Source organism: Melitaea cinxia, chromosome 11, assembly GCF_905220565.1.
Source record: "Melitaea cinxia chromosome 11, ilMelCinx1.1, whole genome shotgun sequence".
Taxonomy (NCBI): Eukaryota; Metazoa; Arthropoda; class Insecta; order Lepidoptera; family Nymphalidae; genus Melitaea; species Melitaea cinxia.
In genome coordinates this window covers 3,407,152-3,432,814 of record NC_059404.1, presented here as the reverse complement: position 1 = coordinate 3,432,814, position 25,663 = coordinate 3,407,152, and the positions used below count along the sequence as shown (strand labels likewise).

Below are 25,663 nucleotides of genomic sequence, written 5' to 3'. Positions count from 1 at the left end.
CGCATAAGTATAATTATTAACCATCAACAAATTAGCCTTCTGCGTCTTAATAAACTTGTAATCAAACTGTACTGCAATAAAATAACAATAAATTTTTACTTTAAACCAATAAATACTATTATAACTATAAGCGTATTCTGCGGAGACAAATTCCTTTAGATTAATGTTTAGATATAACATTTAATCTTACTAGTCAAAAATATTTAGTTGTTGAGTGTCTATACTATGTGTTGTCTGTCTAACAATGAATCAATATGCTTTTTTTCATTTCTCTAGTGACGAATTAAGTTTTAGTTTTAGTTCGTATTTAGCAAAAAACTACAATTACAGGAATAAATATTATAGAAGTTTGAAAAATATCATAATCTTCTCGATCAATCATAATGAACTTTGTTCGCCCTAGTTTTAGGACGCTAACGGTGGGATTTTAATGACATTCTTATGTAGGCGCATTATAAGCTATAAAAATTGTAATTACGTCTTACAGGGGCGAAGTTGTAATCGTAAATATAGATAAAAACACGATTGACGTCTGGCCAATAGGCCATCAGGCCCGCGGAAGGTTTTAATTCTAAAAAATTATAAAAAAAAAATAATTTTTACTATTAACTTTTGACAGAACGAAGTCTGTCCGAGTAGCTACTCGGACAGACTTCGTTGTTAATAAATATCAATCATTTATAATTTATAACGTGTTTATTGACAAAATATATTCATTTTATTATATTGGAAAAACCTACCTTATTACAATATATAATAAATAATCCTAAACTAAACAATAATAGTATACCGTACAACCTACACCATTAATATAATATTTCTTCTACCCTAAGGTTGTCTGTAAGGGAACGCTCTTTAGTGATAAGGCCGCCTTTTGTACTTATTTTCAATTTTTCTTTACTTGTTTTTATTACTTATCTTGGTGTACAGCAAAGTGTTTTTATTATTATTAAGTTTAACTTATAACGACTACGTTAAGGCTTACAATGGCCCAACATCTTTGAAGTTTTATGTGTAGTAAAATGATTATATATTTGGTTATAAAATAAAATAGCATAATAAAATTTATGCCGTAAATATTCGATTCATTCGTAAACTCGAAAAACTAAATCAATTTAAAAAAAATGTTTCATAAAATTGACTTTTTAATTTTATTGTAAATTTATTGACTGTTGTTATATAACATACTTGAAATTTTTAACAAATTAATTATGTAAAAAACATTTTATAACATAGTTATTAATTTTTAGTATACATTAGAAAAAGATCAAGATTGTTTTTGGTTGTCACACTTTACCAAGTAGCACAAAGATTGCGCGGCTCGTACGACTCGCGCGATGCAACCAAATTTATCTAAACTTGCAGAGCGAAAAATTGTGAAATGGCTCTGAACCTATAGTCCGCAAGCTGGGCGCAGAATAATCGAGTAAGTGAGACTCGCTCGATTAGACCAACTAGATACATCATTCATTGTTTTATCCTCAATTGTGCAGTTCGATACCAAGGGCCAATATTATGTCTCATCTAACTAAACCTACAATTTTTTTTATACATTAAATAACCAAGTCCTCCCAAACAAATAGTAGTCCGCGTTAAAACAGACATTTTGTCTAATTGTCCCTCATCACTAAAAGTTTAAGAACTAATGATCTAGACGTTACCGTTGTACTGTATCAGTTCTTACGAGTTATTTACATCGTATCCCTAACATTTACTTAAGAATTAATGCGAAACATGTTCTCATGAAGATATTTTTATATATTCGCCAGAAGAAGCTTGAAAATATTTGGGCGGGGGATGAAAGTGGATCAAATCATCTGCTCCGTGTGTAATTACACCATTTTCATTTAGCTTAAATTTAGCTTTACATCCCTTACTTTTCTTAGAACAATAATAATTTTGACTCTTCGAGTGTTTCGCGTAAGTATAACCGTTTAGCATTACCAAAGAAGTATTTTTAGTCATTATAAATTTGTAATCGCGAACTGAAAATAATAAAATAATTAAAATACAATTCAATTCTAAATTGATTAAAGTTATGAAAAATAAAACATTCAATATCTATTACATCCCCCAAAAAATCCGTTACGCTGAAGTCCATTAATCACCCCCTACCCCCCTTGGTGGTATGTGGTGAGGTTTTAAACTAAATACCCAAAAATCACGTGTATATTGTGTGAAAAAATATTAAATTTTTCAGAATATTAAAGTTAAAATCTGGTTCAATTTTAGAAAATTAAGCATTGTGATACAAATTTCTAGACAGACATTAAAGTTACTAGGTATTTGTTGGTTGTGTTTTGGTTTAGAACTCAACGAAATTTTGTTCAATAAAAATATTAATTTTTCGATCCTCCTTGTCATAGTTCATAATTTTCCGACCACCTTCTCGATTACATATATCGATACATGCTTATAAAACAACACGGCGGGCCATTGGTACATGATTAAAACTAAAAATGTCAATTAAAAAGTATATTTTTTGTATTTTAGTACCAAATACTTATGTTAATTATATATTACAACGTAGAGAATAATAAAAAACAAAAACTTTGTATAGTTGTCGGCAAAGGTCTTGAGCATTCGGCGACAAAGTAAAAGGGATCATCTTGTGCATAGTGGTCGGAAACAACAGGTCGTAAACAAAATCATTTCTTGGAATTAATGGCTTTCAGTTGTTCTGCTCAGGATGAAGACCAGCGCGCAATATTCGTGGCATAATTATACAATCAGGATGATACCTTAAAATATGACCCGGTTTTCGTCACGTAGTACTTCGGCGGAGGATGATTGTGACCATATGAATTCTTAAATGACAATGTTCCATTAATATTGAACTTTACACCAACCTTGCAACCCTTGTCTTTTTTTGAACAATAATAATTCGTTGTATTACTGCGTTGGGAGTATGTGTATCCATTTACCATTAGTAAATTTCCACCTTGACGCGTTTTTATAAATTGATATTTAATTTCACCTGAAAAACATATTTAATTATATGTATATACAAAGCAAATAAAATATATGTAGAACGATTGTTTTATGTCTAAAAAAATGGTGCAATTTTTTTTCTTTATTACAAGATGATTTGATGTTTTTAGGTTTTGTTTCATTCTATCACAGTCCACTGCTGACCGTAGGCGTCCCCGAGTGCGCGCCAAACTTCCCGGTTCTCCATAGTCCTCATCCAGCTCCATAATATAAATTAACATAATTGAAAGCCTGCATATATCAATTCTTCATTTATAGTTTTAAAACCATTCAGAGCTAGATTATAAGGTTAACAATAGAAAGACTGAAATTTAGTCTTATCATGAAAGACGGTTAGGGGTCTTTTGCCCCCAACACTGTTTTTTCTAGTGTTTAACTTTTTTGACAAATATAGATTATTCTTAGAATAAAATTAAAATAAAATCATTAATCTGTCATTATTTTATTTATTTTTCATTTATAACTTACAGTTACAACCATACACATAAACACACACAGAACACTTATTTGAATTGACGACAAAACAATGTTTTTGACTGATTACAGCTTCCACATAAAAGTTTATTACAAAAGTCGCATTCTTTATTAGTTTTATTTTTGCACTGTGGTCGGTAGCAATGTCTTCTTTTTCTTGGTTTTGCTGCAGCTGGAGATGTTAGAAACAGTTTCTGTTATGAGAGCGTATCTGCAGAATTTTTCGAATAATTACTAATCAGCCTGTGGTGTCCCACGGCTGGGCATAGGCCTTTTTCTCTGTGTAGGAGAACGATTGGAGCCTAATCCACCACGTTGTTCCACTGCGGGTTAGCGGATATATTTCCTACAAAGGGTAACTATCGCTATCAGGTGCTTATGATAACAACCGGGGGCCAACAGCTCAACGTGCTCTTCGAGCCACGGTGGTGTGACCCACGAGGACAAACATCCAAACCCAAATCCCAGGCGGGAACCTAACCCGCAAAACGCCGGTGTGTAGGCGCTGAGACGGCATTCACATCACTACATCAAAGCGGTTATTTCAAAGCTTAGTTCAAAACTAAACAGATAAAATGTGCAAATGAAATTTACAACTTTATAAAAAAGTCCTTTCAAGAAGCTGAAAAAACTGCATCATTAAATATAAATTATAAGAGAAAATCAAATAAAATTAAAGTACCTTGGATTGATGACAATATTATTCATCTGCGTAAGAAATGTGATTCCTTATTCCGTTCATGGAAAAACAACTCAAATGACCCTCAAATAAGACTCCAATATAATAAAACAAGGAACAAACTACATAAAGTTTTAGAATATAAAAAAAACATGTTTTTTACTAAATTAATAAGAGAAAATTACAATAATATTAGAAAAGTGTACCAAATCCTAAACCAAATGCTAGGTCGTATTAATGTATCTATAGATGATGCCATAATGAAGGCATTTGATGTTCAATCAATTAATTTAAAAACAATCGCTCAAAATTTCGCCAAGGAATTTGAAAACTCATCCAAATCAATTTTAACAAGTTGTAATACTAAATTAACAGAAACCGATAAATCTAATATGGGTGTTAATTGTAGTATTAGATTTCAAAAAGCAACTAGCGAAAAAGTTCTAGAGATTATAAATAAATTAAATCCAAAGAAAGCTCCTGGAGCTGACGGTATTAAAGTATGTAATATTAAAATGATAGGCAAAGAAATTGCAGGTGCTCTAGCTAACCTTATTAATTTTAGCATTATTTCTGGAACATACCCGGACAGTTTAAAGAATGGATTTGTGAGACCAGTTTACAAAAAAGGTAAAAAAAATAATTATTGTAACTACCGCCCTATAACTTTACTATCGTCGGTGGATAAAATAGTGGAGAAATATATTAGTAACCTAATATATGACTTTTACAATAAACATAATGTAATATACGAATTTCAATATGGATTTCAAAAAGGTAAAAGCGCAGAAAGTCTTTTAAGTAATTTTAGTGACGAAGTAAATAGTTATTTAGACAAAAAATATCACGTTTTAGTTTTATTTATTGATTTTTTTCGCGCTTTTGACACCCTAAATCACAATCAACTAATAAGCAGGCTTAACAGCTGCGGTATTCGAGGGCCAATTCTTAAATGGTGTGAAAATTACCTTAGTAACCGCACTTTCAACGTGAAAATTGGAAATGACCTGAGTGATACTGTAAATATTACAGAAGGTACAGCCCAGGGATCTGTGTTGGGGCCGCTCCACTTTTTATCCTACGTTAATGATATGCACAAGAGCATAAAAAATTGTATTTGTTATCAATTTGCGGATGATACTTGTCTAATTGCTGCTGATAAAAACCCTCAGACTGCCCTTAGCTTACTGCAATCGGACTTCGACTGTTTAACAAAGTGGTGTCATGATTCTGGTATTATAATAAATCCAAATAAAACAAAACTATTGCATATAAAATCTCCATATTTGCGTCCAGTTCCCATAAAACATATCATCGCTCACACCCATAGCTGCCTACATAATTCTAGCTCTACCACATGTCAAAGCTACTGCAATTGCCCAATTGTTGAAGAGGTGAGCACTTATAAGTACCTCGGATTGATAATAGATAACAGCTTTAATTGGAAGTGGCACATTGAATACGTCTGCAACAAACTCCGCCAGTTTTTAGCTAATATTCTAATATTAAAAAAAAGAATACCGATTAAGATCAAAATTTTATTGTACAACGCAATTGCTGGATCTCACATTAGATACGGTCTAAGTAGCTACGGACGGACTTATAAAACATACACTGAAAGAATCTTGAAACTTCAAATAAAAATAATTAAAGCTATTTTAAATTTTAAGGATAGACATAAACACTGTGATGATGACCTAAATTTTTTTAAACATTGTAATATCTTACCAATTAATATTCAATTTAAGCATATAATGTTAAAGGAAAATTATTCAAATCAAAAATTCTGGCAACATATTAAACACCCTACTTACACCCGTGCTATCGCAAAAAACCGATTATGGACTACTAGGCGCACACACAACACATATGGTGAGCGAACTACCGCTTATTTAGTGCCTAGACTAATAAATGACTTACCATCAAAATTGATTGAAAGTATTACACCAATTAACTTAAAAAATAAACTTAAAAATTACTTTCTTGATACTATTGTGACTTGACATATTTAGTGGTGTGCATCTTTTTATTTGAGTTTGCCAGCTTGCTTCTAATAGGAGGGTGGATAATTATGTAATTATTTTATATATATATTTAGTTCATTGGTTACTAAATAGCATTGTCATAAACCTGCGTGGTTTTTTAATGCTATTTATATTAAATATGTACAATATTGTTTATTTGATAAATAAATTAAAAAAAAAAAAAAAAGTACCAGCTGTAAAATAAAATTTCATCTACGTACTGTTTTACCCAGTTTCTTGATACACAATCCATAAATTTAATATTGCTACATCTAATTATATTGTAAAAAAAAAAAAACCTGTACAGGCCATCTTTTAGAACTTGATTTGACAATGTATCTTATAGCCATTTGGTCCACAACATACTAGACGGTCACGAAATATCTAGTTATTATTTCAACGAGCACTAAAAAAATCGGCACCGAAATTTGAAATTGGGTCATTTGAGCCCTGTCCGTCAGGCTACTGTGACTGCATTATTTTTTGATTGATTGATTTGTAAAACTTGGTGGGTAGTTGTGTATAAATGTTGACCGTATTGTTACTGTTGTTATAAGTATGCTATTGACTTATTACTGATATTGTGAGTTTACGATTTCGAATGCCGGTGTGCGCATAAATCAACACTTATTTTTGTCACACCGTTGAATGCTAATGTTTTTAGTTAAGATTCTTTGTATTTTAAATATATAGATAAATAATAACTTCATAATTTTTTTTAAGTTCTACGCACACTGATAAAATCGATGTGTTTTATCTAAATAGTTAAGTAGTCGTAGTTTCGGTGATAAATTAAAAATATCTTATTGTCATTGCAGTGTCCTAAAATAATAAATCCTTTCACTTTACTATATTTAAAACCAAAAAATAATATTAACGTATATTATGTTTTATTGGAACAAAGTTCCTTACGGCAGGCTTGACATTTGGCTGGGCGACCGAACTGAAAAAAAAATGTGATACTAAAACCGTAAGAAAAATATATAACGGAAGTGACGTAATATCAGTCACACGACTGTATAATATGACGTTTGTAAAACTAAAATATTACTAGTAAACTTTTTTTTTCAATTCTTTATGTAAGTAATTTCATACTGTCGACAAAAATAAATAAAGACACATGACACATAAAAAAGACACATTTTTTATTTCACTTAATAATTTGAATTATTATTATTATGTTTGATTTATTTTATTTAACGGTATTTGTTATTTTCTAAAATACTAAATTTCCTAAATACTTTTATGTACTTAATAAAAACCAATCAACAAAATTTAAAAAAAAAAATCAAGAACTAGAAAATATATATATAAAATTCAAATTTTTTTTTCAATTTGTGTTGCTTCTATACTATCCGAAAGAACTTCGTTCCTAGCTGGTGTCACACCACATAATTTTTTCTAATTTTTATTTAGGATTTACAAAACAAACTTTTGTAGTTCCTGAATAATTGGGAACCAATTCCTACGCTTTGTTCTATGAGTATAGTATATCCTATAAACATATTAATACAGTGACACTAAATCAATAACAAAAGTAAACAAGCGTAATGTGTTGGAAGAGAAACTATTGTAACTGTAAGAAAAGTTTCTTAGAAGATGTTTACTGAATTATTTTCAAATACCTTCGTTCATTATATCGGACTAAGATTTCTTCAGTTTTTACAATAGCATTCTTAAATATTGCACAAAATATGTATTTTGAAACTGTGCAAGAAATAAAGAGAAACTTTCTTCGATTTAATATACTGAAGAATAATAGTTCATAATAGGTAAATTCAATAAAATTTATAATAAATAGCTAAAAATAGACAAATATAGCTCAAAGTATTACTAATGCTAAATAAATAAGTCGATTCGAATTGATATATCTTAATACACGTCTACAACGTGAAAAAAACTGCGGAGGAGGATTCCCATATACTAAATTTTTATGCCGCACAATCCTCCCACGTCGATTCAGTCTAGCCTTGCAACTTTGATCCTTTTTCGGGCAATAGTAATTAGAAGATTTGCTACTCTTCGAATAAGTATAGCCCATCGACATAAGCAAATATCCACCTTTTCTTGGTGGCATAAACTAATAGTCTAAAAACGACAAACAATTCGTGAAACCTGTTGAATGAAATGAAACCAGTCCTTAAAGATTTTTTTTTTTTCAGAAATAAATCCATTAATTAAAGTGTATTAATAAGTGTATTAATAAATATTTTACTGTAATAGGCACATAAAACTATTCATTACTAAAATCATTCTACTATAAATTTAATATTTTTAGATATAAAAATTTGCTAAAAGATTATCAGTTTCAGAACATTTTGGTACATTTTTACGATGACAATTTTTGGTATGTCCCATCGCATGCCACTATATATTTTGGTGGTGGATGGTTATGGACACCTTGGATAAACATCATTCTTCCGTCTGCATCTAATTTTATTTTACATTTACATTGTCTGTCCTTTTTGGAACAATAATAAGAATGTTTCGACTGATTGTTCTGGGAAAAAGTGTATCCTTTATACATTAGCAATGGCTTTCCACGCAGTGATGGTATCAGTTTATAGTGAGAATCTGAAAATTTAATCAGTATCATTATCACGCCCAAAACATATGTATTGATATGTACCTATATTGAAAAAATAAGTAACTATATCAGTCGGTTGTTACCTATAACATAAGCTTTAAGTTGGTTATCTTGGGAACAAACGACCGTGTGTATGTTATAGATATTTATTTATTTATTATTAATTTATTCCTTTTTCCCTGCAACGAGGACGACAAGCAGGGTCGGTGCGAGCGCGGTCATTCCGGACCGCTGAACGAGTTCCGGGAGGGCCACCTGCTGTACCCCAAGGAGGCCTTCCGGTAACTCTCTCACAAGTTCCACGGCCAAGGGCCCAGCAAGAACAAGCAGGGGAAGCGCATCAAGAAGGCCGTGCAGGAGCTCCTTGCTTTATATCTTAGTAAAATTATTCAGAATATCTTACTGAACGGAACAAACTACGCTAAGCTAGTGCTCTGTGCTAGGTATGGGCGTTCCACAGGGATTAATTTTAGATCCTTTACTATTTTTTTTATTTAATACTAAGTAATGATCTTAAATTTCATATCAATGTATTACAAATATTTTGATATTAAGTTGAAGCAACTCATGATTACAGTTAGAAAAAAGGGGGGTACATTTGTTTTTAGTGTGACGTCGTATTGTATTGATATACAAACACTAAAATCTTTTCCAACAAGGTTACTGGAACCATAGACTTTAGTTTTGGCTATACTAATATACTTCAATTCAAAATTTAATATTTAAATGAGTAGTTGTTTTGATGATAACGCAATAGTTTGGATAACTGACCATTTAGTTAAAAAAAAAATCTAGTAAGTAGGTATATTACATATCGATTTTATTCCGCCCTGAGTATGTTCTAAGGGGAATTAATTCAGGAAGAAAATAACTTTAAAAAAACGAACTTAGATCCAAATTAAAAATAAAGTTTATTCAACTAAAGTATTACTTACCTCTACTAATATCATAAATGTGACTGTCAGTTTGTTTGTTACGCTTTCACGCGAAAACCACTTAACCGATCATCATGAAACTTTGTACATATATTCTTGGAGGTATTAAAAGTAACATAGTATACTTTTTAATTAAAGAAAAATGCAATGCGAGCGAAGCCGAAGGTAAAAGCTAGTACATTATCTATACATATAATAAAACGCATTCTGTAACAACGTGTAATCTAACGACGCATATTTTAATGTTGTTGTTATTATGTTAATAACCATGCTATATAAGCTAGCTTCACACTATAAAAATCACGCAATATAAGTAACTAAGCCGATAAACATAATTAAATGAATATAAGTTTACAAGACAATTAAAGCAGCGCCATCAATGAGATTTTTCTGTAGATATGTAATGTAAAGAAGAAACGGGTAAATGAATGTTATTTTAAAAGGTATAATCGTAGGTATTTTTGGTGCTGTATAGCGTTCACGCAGACGACGTCGCGGCAGCAGCTATATTTTTAAAATAAGCATAGGTTGGCTCTTTACGTACAATGAGCTAGACACTTATTTTTATACCGTAACATATTACACTTGCTACTTAAACAATTAATTATATTGACTATTAGGTATTTATTATACTGACTTAAATAATTCATTATATTGAGTGAATTTGACCTACTTTGTTTTCTACAAATATCAATGACATCTTCTTTTTTAACCGACTTCCAAAAAAGGAGGAGGTTCTCAATTCGACTGTATTTTTTTTTTTTTTTTTTTTTTTTTTTTTTTTTTTTTTTTTTTTTTTTTTTTTTTTTTTATGTATGTTACATCAGAACTTTTGACCAGGTAGACCGATTTCGACAAATTTTGTTTTAATCGAAAGGTGGTGTGTGCCGATTGGTCCCATTTAAATTTATTTGAGATCTAACAACTACTTTTCGAATTATATCTAATAATGCGTTTTTACTTGACGCTTTTTTCGTCGACCTACGTTGTATTATACCACATAACTTTCTACTGGGTGTACCGATTTTGATAATTCTTTTTTTGTTGGAAAGGGGATATCCCTAGCTTGGTACCATGATAAGGAAACCAGGATCTGATGATTGGATCCCAGAGAAATCGAGAGAAACTCTTGAAAATCCGCAATAACTTTTTACTGGGTGTATCGATTTTGATAATTTTTACTTTAATCGAAAGCTGATGTTTATCATGTGGTCACATATAAATTTTATCGAGATCTGATAACTACTTTTTGATTAATCTTTGATAACGCGTATTTACTTGACATTATTTTCGTCACCTAACGTTGTATTATACCTCATAACTTTTTACTGGGTGCACCGATTTTGACGTTTCTTATATAAATTAAAAGCTACTATTCGTCACGTGGTCCCATTCAAATTTAATTGAGATTTGATTCGTAATTTGTGAGTTATATCTAATATTGCGTATTTACTTGACGGTTTTTTCGTCACCCTACGTTGTATTATACGTTATATCTTTTTACTGGGTACACTGATTTTGATCTTTTTTGTATAAATCAAAAGCTAATACTTGTCATGTCGTCCGTTTTAAATATGATTGAGATATAATGAGCAATTTTTGAGTAATCTTTGATGACACGTATTTACATGACGATGTTAAGACGACTGTGGTCATGTTCAATACTTTGCCACAACGCCATCTATCAAAATGTCATGAAATTACTTCGTTCACTATCGATCAAATTACAATATTCCACTAGAGTAGAGAGTAGCAGTTTATTCGTTATAAATATATTTGAGCTTTTAATTTTTGAGTTATCGCTAATACTGGGTATTTACTTGGCTATTTTACGTCGACCAACGTTATATTAACCTCATTACTATTTTACTGGGTGGACCGATATCGATGATTCTTTTTTTAATCGATAGGTGGTGCTTGTCATGTGGTCCCATTTAAATATAATTGAGATTTGACTCGAACTTTTTGAGCTATATCTGATATGGCGTATTTACTTGACTGTTTTTGGAGTTTTCTCCTTAAGAATCGATTTTCATTTAAGGCCCCGGAATGAAAAAATTGAACAGTAAAATCTACTGAACGAATGACCTTGTTAGAGATGGCGTTCAGACGTTTTCTAATAACGCAATTAGGTTCCGATAGATGGCGTTATTGCATTCATTTATTTACAATTTGATATAGTAATAATATATTTCTTAGACTAGTAAGCCTTTTTGTGCCTATTTAGACAGTTGATCTGAAGGGGTAAACTCCAGTCGTGCATCGGAGCTGTGTGAAAACATGAACATTACATATTTTTAATAAAAAAGACATAAACCGTAATTCAATATAAATCCGCTTCAACTAAAAAACCCGCCGTAATAAGCGATGTCAGCGCTTCGCGCGAATCGACGACGGGCCTTTTATGAAATTTCTGCCTACAATCGCTAACAAAATGTTAGAAATAACAGTAGAACATTATATAATTCTACAATTTTATAATGTCGCGTTATATGGAATACGAACAAAGTTTTACTATTTTTTCGTCGATCTACGTTGTATTACTCTTCGATGTAATTGAAGTCGGTTTTTTTTTCGTTTGCGAGCAAACACAATTATAACAGACTTCAAAAAAAGGAGGAAGTTCTCAATTCGTTTTTTTTTTTTATGTTACTTCAGAACTTTTGACTGGGTGGACCGATTTCGACAATTTTTTTTTTATCGAAAGGTGGTGCGTGTCATTTGGTCCCATTTAAATTTATTTGAGATCTAACAACTACTTTTCGAGTTATATCTAATAATGCGTTTACTTGACTATTTTATCGTCGACCTACGTTGTACTTGTACTACTTGTTGATGTAATTGAGGTCGGTTTTTTTTTTGTTTGCGAGCAAATACAATTATATCTAAATATGAAAATAAGACGTCAAAGATGCCAAGAACGACGAATCTCATTTTTTGTCAGTAATTTATTTAGTCAAATCACAGATGATAGAGAGGCGTTATTAGAATTATGATATATATGTTGCAGTCAAAACTCTTAACCAGTCAAAAGCACTATTGACTAGCAAAATCAGTCAGAAGTACTTTTGACCGTTTGCTTTAGTCAATAATACTTTTGACTAAAATAACAGTTAAAAGTACTTTTGCCCAATGGAGCTGATTAAAAGTACTTTTGACTAAATGATTCCGTCAAAAGTGGTTTTGACTGGTTGTATCAGTCAAAACTCTTAAAAAGTTAAGGTGGTCGATAAAAATAACGACAAGCGCACATATAAACTTTTATATTACTCATTATTAGATAGTAGTAGTTAGATAGGATAATATATTCACGTGCTGATTAATATCAGAACAAAAATGAGTGACTACGAAAAGAAAGAAGGCTTTTTGCAAAGAATTTTAGCGATGAAAGATATGAAAGATAGTCATTTCAATGTGATGACAAAAGAAAAATTTAAAAAGTTTGCAATGGATGTGGAAGACGCGAAATTTAATGAAAAGGAAACACCATTACAGTACAGTAGACTACAACGCTTTAACACATTGAAGTTTGTGGTATAAAAAAAAATTAGTTACAAACACAGAACCTGTCAAATATTTTTGCCGGCTGAGGAAATCTACGACCATTATTTTAGATGCTGCTCATATTTCTATAGGGCATGGTGGTCGCGATAGACTTAAGAATGAAACTGTAAAAAAGTACGCTAATATTACAAAACAAAATGATTAATATATATTTATCAATGTGCGAAGTATGACAAAGGAAGAAAAGCAAGAAAAGGGTGGGTCAGGTTTAGAAACCGATCCTGCACACTGAAATGAACAGCCGCTGCCAAGTCGATCTGATTGACACGCAGTCGCAAGAAGATCGTGGGCATAAATTTATTATGGTTTATCAGGATCATTTGACTAAATTTATTCACATCTAACGAGTTAATAGTGCTTTTGACTGACGCTTTTTTGCAGTTAAAAATACTTTTGACGGAGAGCGTCAGTCAAAAGTATTTTTAACCGCGAATTTGCAGTCAAAAGTACTAATAACCAATAATTTTCAGTCAAAACCACTTTTGACCAACTTGTCCAGTCAAAAGTACTTTTGACTGATTTCTCTAGTCAATAGTACTTTTGACTGGTTAAGAGTTCTGACTGCAACATATATACTTAAATAATCTTTTACATTTTATATTTAGCCGATACTTCAGTACGGAATAGGAGTTTAAGAATAAATAAGGTGTCAGGAATATGCTGTATATGTAATTTTACATACAATCTTATTGAAATATGGTCATAATAAAATAAAATACAAAAGATAAATGATTATGACCTTTTAACTAAATTTAATTAAACCGTCAAAATATACATTTGCTTTTTTGCGGTATGTCATCATTTAATTATGATCAATACGTGCTTCAGCTCTTTACAATAATGATCAAAATAGCTGGAATAAGTCAAATCAGTCGCATATGCAAGCCATGATTGCATTAGGAACTAGTGTTGCCCAAATTCAGTCTTGGTCTTGCAGTCTTGGTCTTGTTCTTGCGTTTTTGCAAGACCAAGACCAAGAACAAGACCGCGTATTTTTAGCAAGACCAAGACCAAGACTGACCGTGCAAGACTTGAGCAAGAACAAGACATAGCCTGCAAGACTCTTGCGTCTTGCAGCTAGGACTTAGCGCTATTTCACTGAGTAGTTAGGTGTAACAGTTCGGTGTATAGGTAGGTACGTTTAGGAATTCTATGAGACGCAAAAAACTGTATCAAAGAATATGAAAAACTGGACCTATGCGCATTACGACTAATACCATAAACATAGCGAATAAAAAAATATCTATTAAAATCAAACTGAGTGCATGCATGTTTTAACCATCGGCACTTTGATAATGCGGCATCAAAGGTTTTGTACTTACTTCTCAAAGAAATTTGCCGCTTTTCGGAAGTACATGGTTATGATACACGCGCCGGCGGCTTCTTTTGAAATCTAAAACAATCGTTGCCGCCACGCCGAAATCATAACATTTGACACTATTTGATTGCCGCCATAGGGCGTAGGTATACTCATGCAAAATAATTTCGAATTTTAAGAGTACCTACAGGTGTTCCAAAGAATAAATAAGTTTCAGAGTGCTTAGAATGAAAATGAATACATTATACTGATCACGCAAGTAGTATTATGATTAGGATAAAATGGTAAGGAAAGGTAGTAGATGTCATATTAATTCATGGTCAAAAAAATTGATATAAAGTATCATAACCTAATGATAAAGCTGTTGATTTGTGTTGTATTTTATTTTTTATTCAAATAAATGATAAATCGTAAAACTCTTTTATTAAATTTCTTATAAGTTGAGGGTTCAATCTCTTTCTAGACAGATAAGTATTGTTCTTTAAAATACAGTCAAGTTATTGTAATTAATTTGTTTTTTTACATGTTTTAGCAAATGTAAGCTTATAAATCATAAATGTTTATTAAGAAACAGTTACTTCCATGGAAAACGACATATAGGTCAGTTGATTTTTCGAATTTCTTATCAAATCTTCAGTTATTTATTAATCTGCTTGATCTTTACTATGGCTATGTTAATTCAAGCTCACAATGTTCCAATTCTAATACGTTTTTCTAAGATTTAAAGTAAACTTTAATAAATAGTAATAGACTAATAGGTAATTGCAAGACTTGCAAGAATCTTGCTGCAAGACCAAGACCAAGACCAAGACTGGGAGCGCAAGACCAAGACCAAGACCAAGACCAGGTGTATTGGCGCAAGACCAAGACCAAGACTGGCTAAGTCTCGTCTTGTTCTTGCATTTGGGCAACACTATTAGGAACATCAAGCATCATAAACAACAAGGAGTGGATCTATACCTTAAGTAACACTTAATTTGTTTTTTCTACATAGACAAGAGAAATAGGTACAGATCGAATAGACAGCTAAATACAGAACAGGGGCAAAAAAGACTGGAAACTATTATGAATATTTTGGTAAACGAATTGGTTACACTAAATCGATTCACATACATACACCAGAGCCATCCCTCGAATTTCATTTATTAAATTATCAGTAAACATACAATAAACACAAACATATATATATATAACTTATAACATTTATAGTAAGCAATTATAGTAAAATTTAATACCTAATCAAAGCCGTGAAGCAGTTGCAGTACAATGAATAACTTAATAATTATGTACAAATGTTTATTACACTTTAAGATATTGCCCACTTTTAGTTACAACAACTCTGGGTGGATCATGTAAATGATTAACTTCAATTTTAATGAAATTTCCTTCCTTATCAAATTTGACTTGAGCGTTGCATCCCGCTTTTTTCTTCGAGCAGTAATAGTTGCGACTTTGAGAATGCCCTTGAAAATATGTGTACCCATCTAGCAGTAACAAATGACCTTTTCGAGACGGAATAAAAGTATATTCTGAAATATAAAATACGAATAAAATTTGAATAATACATTGAAACTTGAAATTGAACATTTAAAACGTTAAAGAATTTCTAGCACTTAAATATAGTTTAGATTCTAAACTATTCTAAACTTTAGAAGCTAGAATCACGTGATGTATTCAGCAACTTTTAACTCTTGCTGGTGATATGTAGTGACGTTAATGAAATAGCCTTTAAAAAATATTTTATCTTAATGTACACACTTAGTTAATACCTTATAGTCACAAAGAACATGCCATGCTACGATCTCATGTATCCTAAATAGAATATTAGCATTTTCGAATATTTTCAAATTTTAGGAAAATATCGCCTCACTTTGCTGCATTCGGTCGCAGGCCTCTGCTAGACATAGGCCTTCCCAAGCTCGTATCAAAAATCCTAAGTGTTCGCAACCTTTAACCAGCCTCCGCCGGTAATTTTACGTATTTATTTATTTACTCACTTTTTATTTCACACCGACGCGAAAGGTAACAAAAATTGAATAAAGTAAACAAATTTTTCTTCTAGACAGCAGTTTTTATTAAAAGTATTTTTTTTTTTGTTTTATTTTTTTACACTTTAGTTACGTTATCTTAGTTTTTTTAGTTAATAGTTCTTGCGTATTTTGTAATCTATAGAATAATTAGTAACATATTCCTTATTTTATCTTTAGTATGGTCAAAATATACGATTTTAAAATTCTCATGGCCTTTAATTTGATCCTAATTACACATAAGTAATTAAATCAATAATATTAAAATCAATATTTGGAGTTATTCAATGAAGTCCATTTAACAATACGGAAAAAAACTACTTATTATTATTTCTGAATGGTTTTATTTTTAATTAATAAGTATTTAAATAAAATTAAACTACCTACATTAGAATATATTATCTAAGTGAACATAGACCTATAGTATACCTACACTACCTACTTTACATTGTGTTTTTACTCAGGTTTGACTGATTTGAAATTAATTTTGACTTTGATACAAAATACACATCAGTCTGTCAGTTCAGCCTATTGCAGTCCATTGTTTGGCATGGGCCTATCCAAGTTCGCGCCAGACATCCCAGCTTACGTAGATCGTTGGCCCAGCGGACCGGGGGACATCCCACCAGCTTTTACTGTGAACTCCTTTTAGTTGCCAGCAACAAAATATTAATTAAACAAAATACTTGTAAAAACATCATCATCATCATTCCAACCTATTGCAGTCCATTGCTGGACATAGGCCTCCACAAGTTCGCGCCAAAAATGCATGAACTCATGTGTGTTGCCCATAGTCACCACGCTGGGCAGGCGGGTTGGTGACCGCAGGGCTGGCTTTGTCGCACCGAAGACGCTGCTGCCCGTCTTCGGCCTGTGTGTTTCTAAGCCAGCGGATAGATGGTTATCCCGCCATCAGTCAAATTCTTAAGTTCCAAGGTGGTAGTGGAACCTTGGAATCCCTTAGTCGCCTCTTACGACACCCACGGGAAGAGAGGGGGTAGCTAAATTCTTTGGTGCCGTAGCCCACACAGCACAGTTGTAAAAACATAAGTTGCATAATAAGACAATGAATATATTGCCAAATTTTTCATTTACAGGTCATTATTTAAAAAAAACTGACGCATTGACATTATAACTTAATGATGTATCAATTAATTGAGTCATTATAAAAAAAAAACAAACAATTATTTAAATAAATTAAATATTCATTTCATTCACTGTCAAACTTTTACATAATTGCCTTGATTATCTCTCTTATATCTATATGGGCCGTGAGTGTGTACAGTCGACGCATACAATATATCACTATGATTACGATCCATTCGGATGAACGCTAAGCATCGTTGATAACGTTTAGAACAATACCAGGTTATAGCAGATTTATTCCGATCATCTTTCCAATACGTGTAACCATCTAAGAATAATAAATAACCCTTCCTCGTCGGTATATATTCTATTCGATCTGAAAATGTATGTATAATCAAGTACTTGCATAATATTTAAGTAGAAAAACATTAATTTTCTACGAATAGGATATTCCTAATTAATAAAAACATTTATTTAAAGCTTAATCGAATAAAAAAGGCAGTGTGTGCAATAAAATATTTATTTCATTATTATATAACAACAATATCAAAAAATACATAGGAAAGATTATAGACCAATATTAATTCATAGTTTTTAAGTTAAGACACATAGAATCAGTGTCAGTTACGGCTAACCCTCACTTTTTTTCCTATATCAAAGGTCTTTAACAGACAATAGGATATTTACAGTCAATAACACTTTATCAAATAATCTTTGTAACGTCTTTAGAAAGCATTCAGCAACATAAGAATACCAGCGACATAATGACGAATACACAATAATTGTATTGAAACAATCTTCAAAACTTTATACAAATATCTTCAATATATGAGTATTCCTTCATTTGATAAGCAAAATTTTGATATCTTTAAATTGCGAACAATGCAAGTACCAAAATGCAAAAAATCAAGTTAGATCTTCTCTCTTAATAAATATCTAAGCTACCATACATATACAAAAGTTGCCATATATATGTACATAAGACATCATACGTATATAAAAGTTGTTATACCTATACCTATTTATTAGTAGATGGCCATAGAAATTCCTGTCATGGTATAAACACCTGCACTTACATAAGATATACCTTCCTAAATCTGAAACATAATTTCTCCTCATTGCGGGAGCGTAGAGTAGACTTTTATACTTTATTAAGATTAAAAAAAAATTATACTTTATTTTTTATACTTTTATACTTTATTAAGCTTTAAAAGAATATATGCAGTTGAAAGCGTCTTGATATTTTAAATGTTACTTTACATTGTAATAAAATAGTCATAATCCTAATAATTATCAGTTTAATTTTAATTCCATTATATTAGTAATTCCTAGAAAATTAAAATGAACAGCTACTGATTTGAAAACTTTTACTCACCTTAAACGAAAATTCAATCAAAAACCAATGAATGCAAAAATGTGTTGATCGTTTTATAATTCTATGTATTTAATAGATTATAACAAAATAAACATTCATCAATTAATTTGTTATAACAATTTACGAATTATATTATTACTTGTTTTGATTTTTTGTCATTTTTTTTTTATCATTTTATATAAATTTTTAATACGATCAGAGACCACCTTTTATAAGCCTTTTAATAATTTTATTTAAATGTAATAACAAATGCACAGGATACAAATAATAACTCATTAGTTAACTATTTGTCATATTTGGTGTATATTTTAAAACAGAATCCTATTTTATAACACTGTGTTTTATTTATATAACATAAAAGTATATTTTGTTTATGTTGTAAGTTCAGTAGCTAACTTACATTTAAGGAACTGATTGACCTGAAATGTACTGTTAGTGTACTAGATGAGTAGGTTATAGTCCACGATAAAATAACATTGTTCGAACATTTATATAATAGTTGATTTATAAATAAACAACTTACTTCTAAGTACTCACCGTACTGCCGCCTTTATGATAATAATCCAAATCCATTATATTTGTAAGCACTATCACCAGTATTTACAAAAATACACTTACACTATTACATTTTTAGGCACTTTTACTAACTTTTTCAACGAAACAAAACAGTACGATCATTAAAATTATTAAACACAATTATAGGTTAGGAAGTACAACTTTTGTCGTATTAATATTAAAACACATTTAGACACCACCAAGAAAATCTTAATACACAAAAGTTCAGATGTAAAACTAAATACAAATTAGAAAACAACCAATATTACATTATTTGTAAATAATAATTTTCAATTTTTGACAATTCTCAAAAACAACTAGTGACGTAGCGTAACCGTTATAATATTTTGTTAAATAGCATTATATTATTATAATTAAATTTGTAATTACTATAAATAAATATTAAAAATGTGTTTAATTTAGCTCAAGCCAAATAATATTTTATAAACACCTACTATTATATTATAATATTTTCCAAAAAAGGATAATCCTACAATTTAAATACAAGTAACATTATACATATCCAACTGAGCCGCAACAACTTCGAGAAGGAAGCCGATAGGAGGATTCGGTTGAGCTAGGCAGCATTTGGCAGGCTTCGTCAACAAGTTTTAAGTCACGTAAGGAACGGGCTATGCTTGAGATTTCTCTCAAAGATAGAATTAGAAATAAAACAATTCGCGAGAGAACGAAAGTAACCGACATAGCCCACAGAATTAGCAAGTTAAATTGGCAGTGGCTGTCATCTGTATCGCAGGACCGATGGCCATTTGAGGTGAGGGGTCCTGGAGTGGAGACCGCGTCTTGGCAAACACAGTGTAGGACGCCGGATAGATTACCGGTGTAAGCTGAATGAGCATTGCTGAAAACCGGGATGTTTGGCTCGAACTTGGGGAGGTCTACGTCCAGCAGTGGACTGCAATAGGCTGTACTGAGTGACTGACTGACTGAACATTTATTAAAGTTTTTGCACCAAACTTTTATATGGTAAATATTGAATATGTGTGTACTAATGATATGCCAGCTGTTTTTCTCACAAAGGCACTCGGCGTGACAAAGCCCAATGCATTGAAATAATTGGAGACGTTGTAGAGTAATTCAATTTTGATTGTAATCTGTTGAATTGATTGAATTATTTGTATTTGTAACTCTCCTTTCATTATAAAAAAAGTAGTTCGCGGTTCGCCACTATTGTGTTAGCTTGTTAGTCATTATAATATTATAATTATTAAATATGATATTTGTTTAAATAAATTAATAAAATATAATAACATACTTATACTGTGGCTGTCATTATAAGAAATATTTTCATTTCTCATTGTGATATAGTTCAAAAACAAATTTTCTAAAAATTTAAATATATTCTGATATAAATAAGCGTCGTCGCGTCGTGGTACCGCTAAAGATTATAAAGTATTTTTTTTTAACAACAGCTTATTAATTATTACAAATTACATTTAGTTACGAGCGATCGTATGCACGGCGAGCTCGCTGTGCGGACATACGTGGCGCGAGGGTCGTTGCAATTTACGACTACACCTGTTTTTCTCACTTAGCAATCCCTCGACGCGACGATACTTGGGAAATAAAAATATTAGAACTTACATAATATATTTGACGATAATAATTATAATAGATTTAGAATATTATTTGTTAGGTTTTAGAGTTTATTTTTGGTGTCGAGGGGTTTTAAAATTTTTAATTTTACTTTGTTTTGTCCTTTTTAAAGTAGGTGTAAATATTAGAAAAGTATATATTGTGATTAGTTAGTTAAGTTTGTAACTTAGGTAAGTACTAGGTAGATATCATATTAGTTTTAATTTTTTACTAAATTTTGAATCTATAAGACATATAGAAGGTAGTCAGATCCCCTAATTAACTAGAAAAGTGCTGATTATGTTTAAACGGCTAAACAGATTTTCATGAGACATGGCTAAGAATACTCGGGGTAAAATTATCTATGAACCAAAAAAAAAAAAAACTAAACAAAAATCGGTTCAATCACAGACAGATACACAGATACACAGACACGATAAACTTACTAACACTCCTCTTTTTGCGTCGGGGGTTGAAATACATAAATAAATAATAAAGTAAGATATAAATTATTTTATCACAAAATGTATATGTGGCAATAACCGTAAAGTGACTCACAAGGTACGTAACGAATTAACGCGCACATCACCATTTCGTTGACGTTTCTTAATGCTTGTAAATAACCTAAAAATATACATTGTTTATTTTTATACTAAAAACTTATAATACTATAATTTTTAATATAAATTAAGTGGTTTTGCTAAAAAAACTGTATACAATTATGGTGTAACAGTATTAGATTACTGTAAAGTTTTGTAATTGGTATTTTGAATTATTCGAAATGTTAATAATTTTACATATATTTCTCATTTAAACAAAGTTTTAGTTTTTTTTTCTTGATTATATTGTTCTAAATGTTAAGTATATGTTTTTGAAGTGCAGTGTGATCCTAAAGTGTGTGTGTTTGTTATGATCGGTATAATGGCGGGAAGGACGTGAACATGGAATTCAGGTACTTCCAACATTTAATATTTCGGATATTATATTGATATGCCTTAGTTAATATACATAACAACAACTTTTAATAAATTATAGTAATGTGCTTTCTAAAAAGTTAGTATTATAGAATTCAAGAAGTTTATTGACAAAACTAACATTGAACTTAATTAGTATGTTGAATAATCTAAAAATTTTTTGGTTAAAAGTCATTCTATTGGTTTGTTATATCCTACTTCGCAATATTCATTGCGACGACGCGTTGGCGCAATGGTCACATGACTGGCTTGTGGCTAATGTGCTGGTAGGTACGAACAGAACATCAGAAGCAGCTGACCCCATCCCCAATGGTCCCCAGAAGCTATGGTCAACTTACTCACTAACAGGAACACAACCCTGCTTGAAAGCAGTATAATTTAGCTGAAAATAGTTTACAAAGACTTCCATATTCTACATATAAGAATTATCATAGTCACAAAAGATAAAAGATTATACATAATTGTAGACATTTATATTCATATAATAACTTAAATATGTCAACATAATTTTCTCAATAAAATAAAAATATATATAATAAATATATAATAAATAGAGTATGAAAGTAATTTGTCACCTATAATATAAATAATAAATTTTACGTCTTTGTTATAGGTAAGTTTGATAATCAACTTTACCAGACAGTGATCGGGTAAGTGAAATTTCATTACATAATATTTTAAAAAAAATCCAATTAAGTGAAACGTAATTGTTATGTTGTTCTTTTTAATCGTCACAATCAATTTAATCCTTAAATCAATTAAATTATGTATTTTTGTGTAAGATGTTACACCTAGTTAAGTATTTCAAAACAATGAAATGTATACAATGAATAGTAATAAGTTGTAAGGAAAAATACTCTGATTAATTTTTTTTAATCTATTAAATACTATCAAAAAGTATTTACAAACAATCAAATTATGAAAACATATCTGGTGTATTAAATCATTATTTTTTTTATTACATTTAAATTAATTATGTAGTAAGTACATGTTCACAGCCCAGATTGTAAATCAACTATATTCCAATTTTTACTATTATGTAAGTAAATTATCATTACAAACAAAAAATGTATGAACATAATATGTGCTTTAAGAATCTCTTAGGAAAAATACACAGTAAGGATACAAGTATTACTCTTGAAGAAAATTTTTATGATGTAGAAACTAACTGTAAAAATAGTAAATTGAAATTTCCTAAAGAAAATGTAGCGTCCTATTTGAGTCCATGACAACTGCCAGTATTATACTTGCATGTCTAGTTAATAATAAAAATAGGACTACATTTTATAGTATGTATCACATTATTATTAAGAGTAAAAATGTATGTAAAACTGTACAAGACTAGATTAATCATTTCAAAAACTTCTAAATGATGCGTATTTTGTAGAATTTGCAGACAAGTAAATTGATACCTCACTATTGTATTCAGTGCAGTCTACTATTGTATTAGTAGCTATAAGTTAGTGGAGACGGTTATATTGCGCTCTTGCATATAATTATTTCGTAGATACCAATTAATAGAGTCCAGAAAATCAGAGGAGCTTTTGAAAATGTTGTTTTTTTTATACAACTAGGTCGGCAAACAAGCATTCTGCTCACCTGATAGTAAGCTATTACCGCAGCCTATAGACACCTGTAACGCCAGAAGCATAGCAAGCGCGTGGCCGATCCAAAGCTCAATCCCCCATGTGTTCTGGTCATCTTACTCACCACGGGAACATAACACTGCTTGAAAGCAGCATTATTTTGCTGTGATCTTCTATATTTCTGGTATTCCCAATGTGCCCTAACTCAACGTCAACCACCCTAGTCAACGTATGTAGCTCCAGAAATCGTATATTATGAATAGTGAAGATTTTGTGAAACTTACGCTGGCTTTATCATTTGATTAGAATCATCAACACTTGTTAGAATGTTGCAGCAGGAATAAGCAAAAAAAAAACTTCTTAGAATGTTGCAGCAGGAATAAGCAAAAAAAAAATATGAACAAATACATAACTCCCGAATTTCGATATTCAAGAAAAGCTCATTCATCGTGCAGATTAATAAATCAGATCTTTATTTAGAAAGTACTTGGAATATATAAAAAGGATCATATAGATTTATGATCGTGTTTAATTACATGTTACTTTGCCGTGAAGCCTCCTGACATTGGTATAAGTAACATGTCATGGTTGAATTCGATGATAATTTGTAATTTGTTGTCTCTCTTACTTTAATTATTTTAAAAAACATCTTGTTGTTATCGACTATGTGCTTTGATAATATTGTATTATAATATATATCTATAGATATTTCATCAACAACAAATTCTGAACAGCCATTAAAGTGAAAAGTAGTTTGTGTTAGGTAGGTTAAGTTACCATATACTTAAATATCTCATTATAACAATTTATCTTATATGAAGCCATCAAAGGAAGCTATATAATACTTGCAAGTTTTGCAATTTACAATAGTAAATTATTATAGAATCAGCATTTCAGCATTATATAAGCAATTCAAATTCTGTATGGTATTACAATTATTTATTACTATTTATTCATCATATACAATAATTAATATATATAATTGTTTTCAATAACACGTTTTATTGTTTTATTGTTTTCAAATCTTTGAATTCTGAACTCTTAGTAGTTGTCCTTAAAATATAACTTTTATATTGTCCTCTTTAATGTTATAAAACTTTAATTAGGAATTAAATAATAGTTTTTACTATACTTTATCAGTAAGTTGTTAACACGGACAATAATCTAAATAAGTCTAGCAAGAAATCGAAATGATACAAAACAAAGGATTACGTAAAATTGTACGTTTGTATTTAAAAAAGCTGTGATAATGATAATAAATTTTTCAGTATCTTTACGAATGTCTTTTAATTAATTCCCAGTAAGTGTTTCACTTTTATGTACAAATGCACACGGTGAGTTAATTACTTGTATTCTGATACAATAACCGTCAATTTGTTCTTTGCACAACAGAGCGATTTTTTTCAAGTCTCATTCTTACGATTCTTTTTAATGAAAATTGACATTTTCTATAACGATACTGCGTACGTTTTGTTTTCTTTAATTAGTACATACGTGCTTTAATATTTTCAGATATCATAATGATTCCTTCGAGAAAACGTTCTAAAAATTCTCACGGTCTACTTTTGTATAAGGGTTATACGTACTCAGTGAGAAATTTAAAGAAAGGAGGAACGTATTGGACATGTTCAAGTCACCAGAAAAAAGGTTGTAAGGCTAATCTGACGACTGACGAATCAATGAAACCAAACATAGTTATCAAGTTAAATACTCATCACAACCATCCTCCACCCGTTATTAATTTGCCTGAAGATTAAATTAATGCATTGAGACTTGAAATGTCACTGATATATGTTTAATTTATGTAAAAAGGGTTGTTTTACATCAGGGTATGTTTTCGAATGTCAATAAATTTTATTGTTAATTTGTTTTTAGGCGATGGTTTTACTTTT

The 25,663-nt window shown here is 30.7% G+C and overlaps 1 protein-coding gene and 1 long non-coding RNA gene across 2 annotated transcripts in view; one reads left to right on the top strand and one right to left on the bottom strand.

Moving 5' to 3' along the window:
* The window catches only part of LOC123658064, a 518,186-nt gene that overhangs the window by 449,924 nt on the left and 42,599 nt on the right, over window positions 1-25,663 (top strand). The gene's annotated exons all lie outside the window — the stretch shown is intronic.
* Window positions 3,418-19,953, bottom strand: LOC123658070. The gene is made up of 2 exons (XR_006743815.1): window positions 19,598-19,953; window positions 3,418-3,676 (listed from the first exon to the last, which is right to left on the bottom strand). It is a non-coding gene; the product is annotated as an uncharacterized LOC123658070 (long non-coding RNA).